Source organism: Sciurus carolinensis, unplaced genomic scaffold, assembly GCF_902686445.1.
Source record: "Sciurus carolinensis unplaced genomic scaffold, mSciCar1.2, whole genome shotgun sequence".
NCBI classification, from domain to species: domain Eukaryota; kingdom Metazoa; phylum Chordata; class Mammalia; order Rodentia; family Sciuridae; genus Sciurus; species Sciurus carolinensis.
This window is the reverse complement of record NW_025920122.1, coordinates 2600062-2610421: the sequence shown is the minus strand read 5'-3', so window position 1 is coordinate 2610421 and position 10360 is coordinate 2600062. Positions and strand designations below refer to the sequence as shown.

The 10360-nt window shown below is 42.3% G+C and overlaps 1 pseudogene; it reads right to left on the bottom strand.

Moving 5' to 3' along the window:
- Positions 1–6716: 6716 nt before the first annotated feature.
- Positions 6717–10030, bottom strand: LOC124973803 (SH3 domain-binding protein 5-like; annotated as a pseudogene).
- Between the last annotated feature and the right edge of the window lie 330 nt (positions 10031–10360).

Genomic DNA, 10360 nt, shown 5'->3' with positions numbered 1-10360 from the left:
TGTTAGTTAGAAGTGAAAAATATGGCCAGGATAACAATGGCCCATAGGTTCCGGGTTTGCCTTTCCGTCTGAGTTTTTGTTATTGGAGGAAGGCTCAGACTCGCCACTGCGAGGAGGAGCAGCATCACTTGCATGCTGTAAAACTCTGATTAGCCTTTCTGGAATCCAGACTGGAGTCTGTTGATCCTGTGGGAAAATACAAACAGACCCTCGGACCCAACGAAGGACTGGATCCGGTCCTTTCCAACAACCTGTCAGGATATCTTTCCATTTTGCCCATACTTGAGGAGTATTATGGGGATTATAATGTCGATCAGCTGCAGAATGGCCGTCCCTATCCAGAGTTAAGAAATTTAGAATGAAAAGAACTAAATTAAGTTTATCTTTAGGAGACTTGTAGGAGGCTCCTATTCCCCCTTTTTGTTTATTTAGACAATTTTTTAAAGTAAGATGTGCTCTTTCCACAATGCCCTGTCCCTGAGGATTATAGGGGATGCCAGTAACTGATTGGATGTTAAATGTTTGTAAAAACAACCGGAAGCTTTTGGAAGTATAAGCAGGACCATTATCTGTTTTAATAACTTTAGGTATGCCCCAGCCAGCAAATGCTTGTAGGCAGTGTTGAATGACATCTTTCACCTTTTCTCCAGAATGAGCGGAAGCCATAATGACCCCTGAAGCAGTGTCTACTGACACATGTACATACTTAACAGTACCAAATTCAGAAATATGGGTTACATCCATCTGCCAAATATGACCAGGCAGCAGTCCCCTGGGGTTAACTCCAAAGGATTGTACTGGGATTAAAGGAGCACAATGTTGACAATTTTTTACTATTTGTCGAGCCATACATTTAGATATAGGAAATTTTCTGCTCAAAGTAGTGGAATTTACATGGAATTTTTCATGAAAGAGTTTTGCTTGTTCCTCTATGGAAAAAACAAAAATTGATTTGGTGGCCATATCTACCAAGTCATTAGCATTGGCCAAAGGTCCTGGTAAATTAGAATGAGCTCTAATATGTCCTACATAGAATAGATGTTTACGCTGTAGGATAAGGTTTTGTAGCATAGTAAAATAAGAAGCTACCGTGGACATGGAAGAAATATGGGGTACCGTTTCAAGAACCTGTAAAGCGTTAACGATATATAAGCTATCAGATAGAAGATTGAATGGCTGATTATCTGCTAATTTAAAGGCTAATATTACAGCTGCAAGTTCAGTAACCTGTGCGGAGTTGGGTGGAACTATTATGGTGTGAAGTTGTTTACTGATAAGTACTGCACCTACTCCATTTTTGGAGCCATCAGTAAAAATAGTTACACAGTCTTTAAGAGGCTGGACACTAGTCACTTTTGGAAAAACTATGGGAGTATTTTTACAGAATTGAATCCAGGGATGTTGGGGATAATGGTTATCGAACTGAGCTGAAGTGCAACAATATAATACTGACCAATCATCATCATTATTAATTAGCCATTTAATTTGCTGAGTGGAATAAGGAGTTATAATAATAGACGGATGGATTCCAAAAACAGTAATGCAAGATTCTATTCCCTTGAATATTACCTGAGCAATAGCTTGGGGATATGATTGCAATGTTTTAGCCGGAGAGCTAGGGAGATTTATACTTTGCAGAGGTCCTCCTTGCCAAACTATGCCAAAAGGGGTATGCTTCTCTGAGATTATGATTAAACTTAATGGTTGAGTAGGATCACAACGATCAACGTAACACTGCTGAAGTCTATTCTCTACTAGCTGTAAGGATATCCGTGCTTCAGGAGTAAGTTTCCTAGGGGAATTCAAGTCAGGATTACCTTTTAATATATCGAATAAAGGTTTTAATTCCCCTGTGGATAATTTTAAATAGGATCTGATCCAGTTAATGTCACCTAAGAGTTTCTGAAAATCGTTCAAGGTATTCAATTGCTCTGTCCTGATGGTCAACCTTGTTGGTCTGACTGTAGTAGCAGTGAGCCTTGTACCCAGATATTCTTGGATCTCCTCTAATTGTAATTTTTCAGGAGCTATCGTTAGTCCTCTCTTTTCTAATGCTTGAGTTATAAATTGTAATGCTTCTAACGAAACTTCTTTTTCTGGATGGCAAATAAGTAGGTCATCCATATAATGATAAATCAACAATCTCTTAAACTTTTGTCTAGTAGTTGTTAACGCTTTATCTACGTATATTTGACATATAGTAGGACTGTTAGCCATACCTTGAGGCAACACGGTCCATTCGAATCTCTGGTCAGGCTGAGTGTGATTAAGAGAGGGCAAAGTAAAAGCAAATCTCCAACAATCATTTTTGTGTAAGGGTATAGAGAAAAAGCAATCTTTTAAATCCAGAATAATAGTAGGCCAATTTTTTGGTAGTGCAGTGACAAGAGGGAGTCCACATTGGATGGGTCCCATAGGGTACATTTGTTCGTTTATGGCTCTTAAATCATGTAATAACCTCCATTTTCCTGATTTTTTCTTTGTTAAGAATATTGGAGTATTCCAAGGAGAGGTAGAATGTTGTAAATGACCTGCTTGTACCTGCTCTTGTACTAACTTATGAGCTGCCTCTAGCTTCTCTTTTGTTAGGGGCCACTGTGGAATCCAGCGAGGCTTATCATCTTTCCATATTATAGGGATTGATGGTTTATCAGTGGCCCCTAGGAAAAACCCAATCCATGAGAATCATTTTTTGGTGGAAGTAAAGGCAGTGGTTGGGTAGATCCTTGACTATGTCTTCCTAATCCTTTTTTATCATCATAGTTCATATTTTGTAACATATTTCTTACAGGAGTCCCTTGGTAAGTCTGATCAGTGGTGAGTTTCATATCCATTTGCTGCAGGACGTCTCGTCCCCATAGGCTAATAGGAACATTACAGACATATGGCTGAAATATTCCTGTGTGTCCCTCTGTATCTTTCCACGATAATGAGGAAGCACTTTGATTGGGGCTTTCTGCTACTCCTAAGCCTCTCAAGCTCTGAGCTGCTGTGATCAATGGCCAGTGCTTTGGCCAGACCATTGCGCTAATAATACTTTTGTCTGCTCCCGTATCTAATAAACCTGTAAATTCCATATTTCCCACTTTTAATTTTAGGAGGGGCCTCTGTCCCATATCCATAGTAAGGTTTATTAAAGTGGTTCCTGTTGATCCAAAACCTCCTTGTCTTTTATTTGTATTTTTACTGGGCCACAAAGAATGTTGACTGGGCAATATAAGCATTTGTGCAATGCGATCCCTGGAGAGATGACCGTAATTCCTTTTGGTGAAGAGACCAAGGCTTTTATTTGTCCAGTGAAATCAGGATCAATAACCCCTGGGTGTACTATAAGTCCTTTTAGTGTTGAGGAACCTCTACCTAGTAATAGTCCTACACTGTTCTGTGGGATTTTTTCATGCCAATCAGTATCAATCATCTGCACCCCCATATCTGGGGTTAGTACGAGTCTGGAGGTGGCACAGATGTCCAATCCGGCACTTCCTGAGGTGGCTCTGCGCTCCCCTTCTCTGTGGGAGGATACCACCGTCGGGGAACTTGTTGAATTACCCCGTATATTTGTTGCGGACCCCGGGGAGGGCCCTATCTCCCGTTTTTTTGAAGTTTAGGATTCAACCCTAGGAAATTATCCTCCCTATCTCTAATAGGCTGACAGGCACTATTCCAATGACTTCCTCTTCTGCATCTTGGACATAGCCCTGGGGCATAAGGTGTAACAGATTTTACTATAGTTATCTCTTATCTTTTGTTAGGGCATTATCTCCTTGCTGCTGATTTTGTGCATCTATTGAAACGTATTGGCCTTCTCATCTCAACATTTCTATCGGGAAACCTTGCCACTATGTTTCTGCAAGCAGTTTCAACAGCTATTTCTTGCCACTGAGCTTCTCCAATTAGACATTGTCCTCCAGATAACACTGCTCTGCATAGCTGTCTCCAATAGTCTTAACTGCCTCTTTAAAGTTTTTCTAATGGTTGATGGTATCTCCATTTGCTCCTCAAATACGGGCAGGTTCTACAAATTTTGAAGCTCTTTTTATTAGGCTTAGGTTTCTCCTACCTTTTTCCCTTGTTCTTAAGTTTTCTGAGCAATTATTTTCTAGGTCACCACCACTCAATTTTTCCTCACTTTATTCTCTTTAAGCGTTCTTTTCTGTTACTATTAGATCCTGTTCATGAAGATCCCCCTTGTGGCACACTGAGCAGCTTTTCTTACTTTAGCTGTTTTTTTTTTTCTTTTAATGGCGTCCCATGGTTTTTTAATAGCTCCCTGAGGGGTTGCTGCATTCAGACCCCATTGTTACTAATTTGAATAGCTTTAGTTTTGGCAGTTACAATAACAAACAGTGGCCTAGCTGCCAGGAGCAACGAGATTACTGAAAGGAAAACTATCAAGTGTGCATTAGAATTTTTATAGCGGCTTTTCACGTACTACCTACACCCTAATTGGACCGCTTCAAACGTGTTTCTACTTTCACTTTAATTAGACCGCGTTCCACGCGTCAGGACCGCCGACGGCGCATCCCGATACCTTTTAACCCGTGTTCCACGCGTCAGGACCGCTGATGGCGTATCCCGATACCTTTTGACCCGCGTTCTATGCGTCAGGATCCCGATACCTTTTAACCCGCGTTCTACGCGTCAGGACCGCTGATGGCGCGTCCCGATACCTTTCAACCGGACCGCACTCCGCGTGTCCCCAGGACCGCTGATAGCGTATCCTGATACCCTTTAACTTTTTTATAACCGGTTTAACTTGTATACAAAAAAAAAATTTTTTTCAAATATCTTACCTTGTTTTCTTTTATAAGGCCTTCATCTTTCCTTCATGTCCCGGGTTTCGGCACCAGTTATCGCGCTCCCTCTGCCCGCAGAGAGAGACACGACAAACGTCTGAAGCTTTGGAAGTTTATTGTGCACAGTCCCTCTCCTACACTTCTCTTACTCCTAGCTTCCGCGCACTCCCAGCTTCCCTTCTCTCAGCTTCTCCCAGCTTCCGCGCACTCCCAGCTTCTCTTCTCTCAGCTTCTTCCAGCTTCCGCGCACTCCCAGCTTCCAGCTCAGCTTCAGCCTCTGCCTCCGCCGCTTCTTCCGCTTCTGCCTCACTACTCTCCCACCCACCAGGCTTATATACACTTCAACCAATCAGGGGAGAGTACACGAGGTAAACGCGGACAGCTGCAAGCATAGGATAGGTACACGAGGGGGGCATGCTCTAGTCACATCGTTAACTAGCCAATCATTGGAATTCGCTGGTTGTTTACTGTATAGCTGGCCGCTTTTGGCTCAGCGTCAGGTGCCATCTTGACCATGCCCAAGGCGGGGGGTCCCGGAAACCCCAACAACAAAGACCTTTCTCTCCCTCTTCTTAGATGGAACAGAACCTGGAGTCCTGGAAATTGCCTTTAAAGATTCAAAATTTTGCTTTGGACATAAGAAAACATTGATGTTGGAAATGACTGTGAAAAAATTGAGTTAACAATTGATTTCTAAATGAGGAAGCACAATACAGTAATGCATAGTTCTCATATTATGTATAATATAAATATATAATTGCTTCTACATTATCAAGCTAAATTTCATGAGTATGTATTTGATCTCCTTTAAAGTTTATATCATCAGGACAAAACCCCATTTTTATTCTCTCACTGGGAATTATTTATTCCCACACTGAAAATTTTTCTTAGAATTGGGTTCAGTTTATATTTGCATACTTAGAGTCATATATTCGTGTTCTAAAAACATCTAGAGTCCCTTGCACATATTGTCTAGTAATTTATTTTTAAATTGAATGTAATGATATGTATGTATGCACACACACATACACATGTACCTAGATTAGGTGTTAATATCACCCTTTTCTGCAAGAGGAAACAGAAGCACACAGAAGCTACAAAATATGCCCAGGATCCCATATGGCTTCCCTACTGAATATTTGTGTCTCCTCCTAATTTAGATCTTCAATCTCTAATGCCAGTGAAATGCCATGACAAGTGGGGTCTGTAGGAGTTGGATTTAGATAACGACATGGGGACATGGCTGCCAAGATGAGTTGAGTGTTCTTAGAAGGTGAGAAAGAGACCAGGGTTCATGTGTTCTCTGCCAAGTGAAGACACAGTGAGAAGGCAGCTAGCTGTGAGCAAGAAGCTCAATCTGCTAGAACCTTGACATTGAACTCCCAGCCTCCCAAATGGAGAGAAAAAAAATAATTTTTTTCTAACATTCCCAGGTTCAGGTATTTTGTTTAGCACTTGCAGCTGACTAGAACAGCTAGTGAAGAGACTTTGTGAATATCAAAATGAAGTGATGTATACAAAGTGGTCTATGAATATTAGCTATTGCATTATCATCTTCATCATCATAACCATTTTTCATAACCAAATGGCATAGGAGCTCTTTTCACACCTGATTCAATTCAAAAGGAAGTCACTGGACTTTTATCCAGCAGACAGGGGCTATGGACTGCTCTAGATGAGCAGTACCCAGATTTGCAGGTAGTTTGTGACCACTTTAAGGATCTACATAGACATTTGGCTGCTCTGTAATTGAGTTTTTTTGGGCCATCATGAGAATTATACCCCTGGTCAAGTCAATACCATCCCCTTTTAGGGTGGCCAAGTTAATCATGACCAGTCATTTACATCTTGAGTCATTCTAAAATCAATATGAATTTTCTCTTCCTCAGACACCTGTAAAAACATGAATGACAGGTGATGTCACTGAACAACTGACACAGGAGTAGAGAGCTCGAAGAGCCTGAAAAGGAGCCAGGCAATCAGAGAAGAGATTATAGCAAGGGTAGAGGAGGCCAATCTCTGTCCAGGGGGCTGTGGTCAGAGCCAGCAGTGTTCATTCTGGGACCTTCTCAGGATGGAGCCTTGGTAAGAGAGTAGATAAGACCAGCTATGAGCTGTGTGGAAGGAGGATGGATTTTGGATTCTGGTGGAACTAGATTGGTATTTTAGATTTATAAATTTATAGCTAAGAAACTCTGAAGAATTAGGTTCAATTACCTGAGATTCAATTTTCTCATCCACCAATTGGACACTGTAAATTAACCTTATCTACAAAGATGGAGTGCAGACGTATGAGGTTATATTTGCAAAGCAATATTTTTTTGGCAATAGGAGACTGGAAAGTGCAAGAGGAAAGGATTGTGAAGCCAGGAGAAGCTGGTTGACATCCTGTCTTTTCAGCCTCCTACCTAATTGACTTCAGGTAAATCACTTTACTACTCTGAGTTTTAGTTTCCTTGTATTGGAATAATAACCGAACATCCAGCCCAGATTGTTTATAGTAACTATATGAGGTCACACATGCAAAGATTTGAGTGCAGGGCACACAGCAGTGTATGAACTCAGTGAAGAGAGGGTGCTATTTTTGTAAATATGGTTTTTATTCACCCCAAACTGGGCTTAGAGGAAGTGTTCAGTTCCATGATGGGTTCTTCAGGGTCCAATCAAGAACCTGTTTACATCCCCACAGTAGGTAAGCTCAGGAGTGCTGGTAAGTGATAGAAACACCAAAAATATAATAAAGTAATGAAATACCAAATAAAAATAACACATGCATGAATTATTTACAGGTGCAGGCAGACCCCAACTGAAGACAGTTTGATGTAGGATTCTTTTTCATAAGCAGTTTTTATTATACTCAAGGTATTAAAGTAAGTACCAAATAATCGTGTAATCGGGATACTGTATTCATCAATAAAAAAGGAGAAACCACTACAGTATGAAGAGATATACCAATGACTAAAGTATACAGATCTGACAGTTAACAAACAACATGAACTGGGGAGGTGGCTTTCTTTTAGAAATGCTAATTTTTCTTGTAATGGGACAAATAAAATACAGTGTTCTAAATATGCATTATCATGAAAATAAAAAGAGCAGTCTTAATACTTATAGTATGAGCATAACAGACACCGTTGCTTCTATTTAACAGCCTTAACCAACACATGCCTACCCCATTTCCTAGCTTTAAGGACAATCGCCTCTAAGGAATACTAGTGCAACATACCCTTAAATAATTTGTTTTTAAAGTAACACCTACAGACAAATCAACACCTTGTCAAGCTAGATATAACAATGGCAACAATTCTTCACAGGCAATTCTCTTAGAATAAATCCCCTTGACTGGCAGGATAAGGTTGTGCTATAGAACCTCCTTCCCAAAGTTACAAATCACCTTCTATGACCTGTCCCTACTACCCTCTTCCCCCTTCCCCACACTCTTATTCACCTTCCCCCCCAAAAAAAAGCAGTTCATGGCAGTCTTTCTAGAAAATGGTTGATGAATGTCCCAGCATGTACACTTTAAAAAAAAAAGCACCTCTTAACACCAGAGGTAATGGACATGAATTGTGTTCTTGCATTTCATGCTAAGCCTTCACTAGGTCAAAAACGTGTGTTCTGAGTATTTAGATTTTTTAAAAAATTTAGATGCTCTGGGATATAATGGGAGAGAACATCTTGCTGTCCCCAAACTGGGGTAAGAAGGGAAAGAGATGCAAGTTGGCACTCCCAGTTTCATCAAGCTTCCAGCCCTCTTCCTGGCTCAGTTCTTTCACAGGAGCTAATTATTGATTCCTCAGCACTGTTACAGGGACTGCTCTTCAAAGGCTGTGACCCTGGTCACAGTCCACCTGCAACAACCCTGCTCTGAAACCCAGCTCAAGAGCTCTTACCAGATGGAATCCTTCAGCCCTCAAGGTCACTAAAACTTCATTAGTGTAGTTTAGAGTAGATGCTTAAGATTTGGCATATATTATTTAATATATTATTAGCACAACATTCTCCAGTTTCGTGTATAAATACTGATTTGAACATGGGCCAGGGCCCTGGATGCCACCATTTTTTTAGGTCAGCAACAATCCCATCTCTTTCCTTGGAGACCTGAAAGGAGAGATGCTTCACCTGGTTTCCAAGGCCTGGCCCTCAGGGGAGGTGTCACTTTGGCTCTTGGCCCTGCTACCACCGCCACTCCAGTTGCTGAGACCTCGATTGTTGTTGGCTTTGCACTGTTTATTTCTCTGCCCCTTCTGCCATGTCTCCTCATTCTCCCTCACATTCAGGGAAGGATGCCCTGCTGCATTCACTTCAAGGACCCAGCACTGAGAACATCTTCCCAAACTCTGACAGGGACACTGGGTTGGACAGATCCAGGCTGCCAGATCCTTTGACTGCAGGGAACTGGTTGGATATCTCAGATGGGCTCAGTGGTCCTGAACTAAACCTGACTCAAACTGTTTTTGAGTCATCTTCAAACACAAAGTTACTACAGAAACAGCATCCAACTCAGGCTGGTTCCCCACCTGGTCCTCCAATGATCTGCTACTGCCCTTGGTGACCACCACAGCCCCCAGACCCTTTGGCACTGAAGCACAGCTGAGGCTGGTGAGGGATTTCATTGGAGATCCTCCCCACGTTTTTCAGGGCTGCCTAGCACTCGCCCTTTGCCAGTGTCAGTGTGGCTTGCAGTTCATCCCAGTATTCTTCAGCTGCTCAAGCTGCAGACAGTACTTTCCCTTGAGTTCAAAATAAGCTCTGGACTTGTTGATGGCCCTCTTGAGTTTCTTCTCCAGCTGTCACATGCTGCCTATGGCAGCATTGTACCTGGAACCTGGCTGCAGCCTCCTTAAGAACCAGCTTGCTTCTTCTCTTGGTCTGCCCCACTTCCAGACTCTCCATATCCTGCCAGGTCAACTGCAGCCTGTCATTCTCCAGTAGCCAGAGGTCACTTTGACAGCGCAGAGCATGTCTGTGGCCCTCTGGACATCCTGAGTGGCTTTCTGCGCCTGCTGCTCCCACGCCCCACTCCATGCCTCCCAGTAGGACTTCCAGTCCTCCAAGGCTTTGCCAATTTTCCTCACCAGTTCGTCCAGTTTCACTGTTGCCTCAACCAGAACCAAGAGGAACTTGTGATGAGTATTCTCAGGTTCAGTCTCCTGCCTGATGATAGCATCTGTGGATTGATTTAACTTCTCCAGTTATCCCTGTATCCAGGGGCCCACCTCTTCCCCTGCCATTCCCGATCATCTCTTCACAAGCCCAGCAAGATCAGGGAATGATTGTGGCTGGCACCAGGGAGGTTCCCCTGGTCAATTGACTTGGGACTTTTTGACTTTACAATGATGCAGAAATGACATGCATTCAGTAAAAACCATATTTTGAATTTGCATCCTTTCCTGGATAATAGTGTGATGATCTCTCACGATGCTGGACTGTGGTTGGAGCCCTGCTCCCAGCCAGCCTCAGGATCAGGAGAGGAAACATCTGACTCTCTACAGTGGGCTGTGGCCCTCTTAAGTGGGCTGTGACCCTCTACACTGGGCTGTGACTCTATAGTGGGCTGTGAC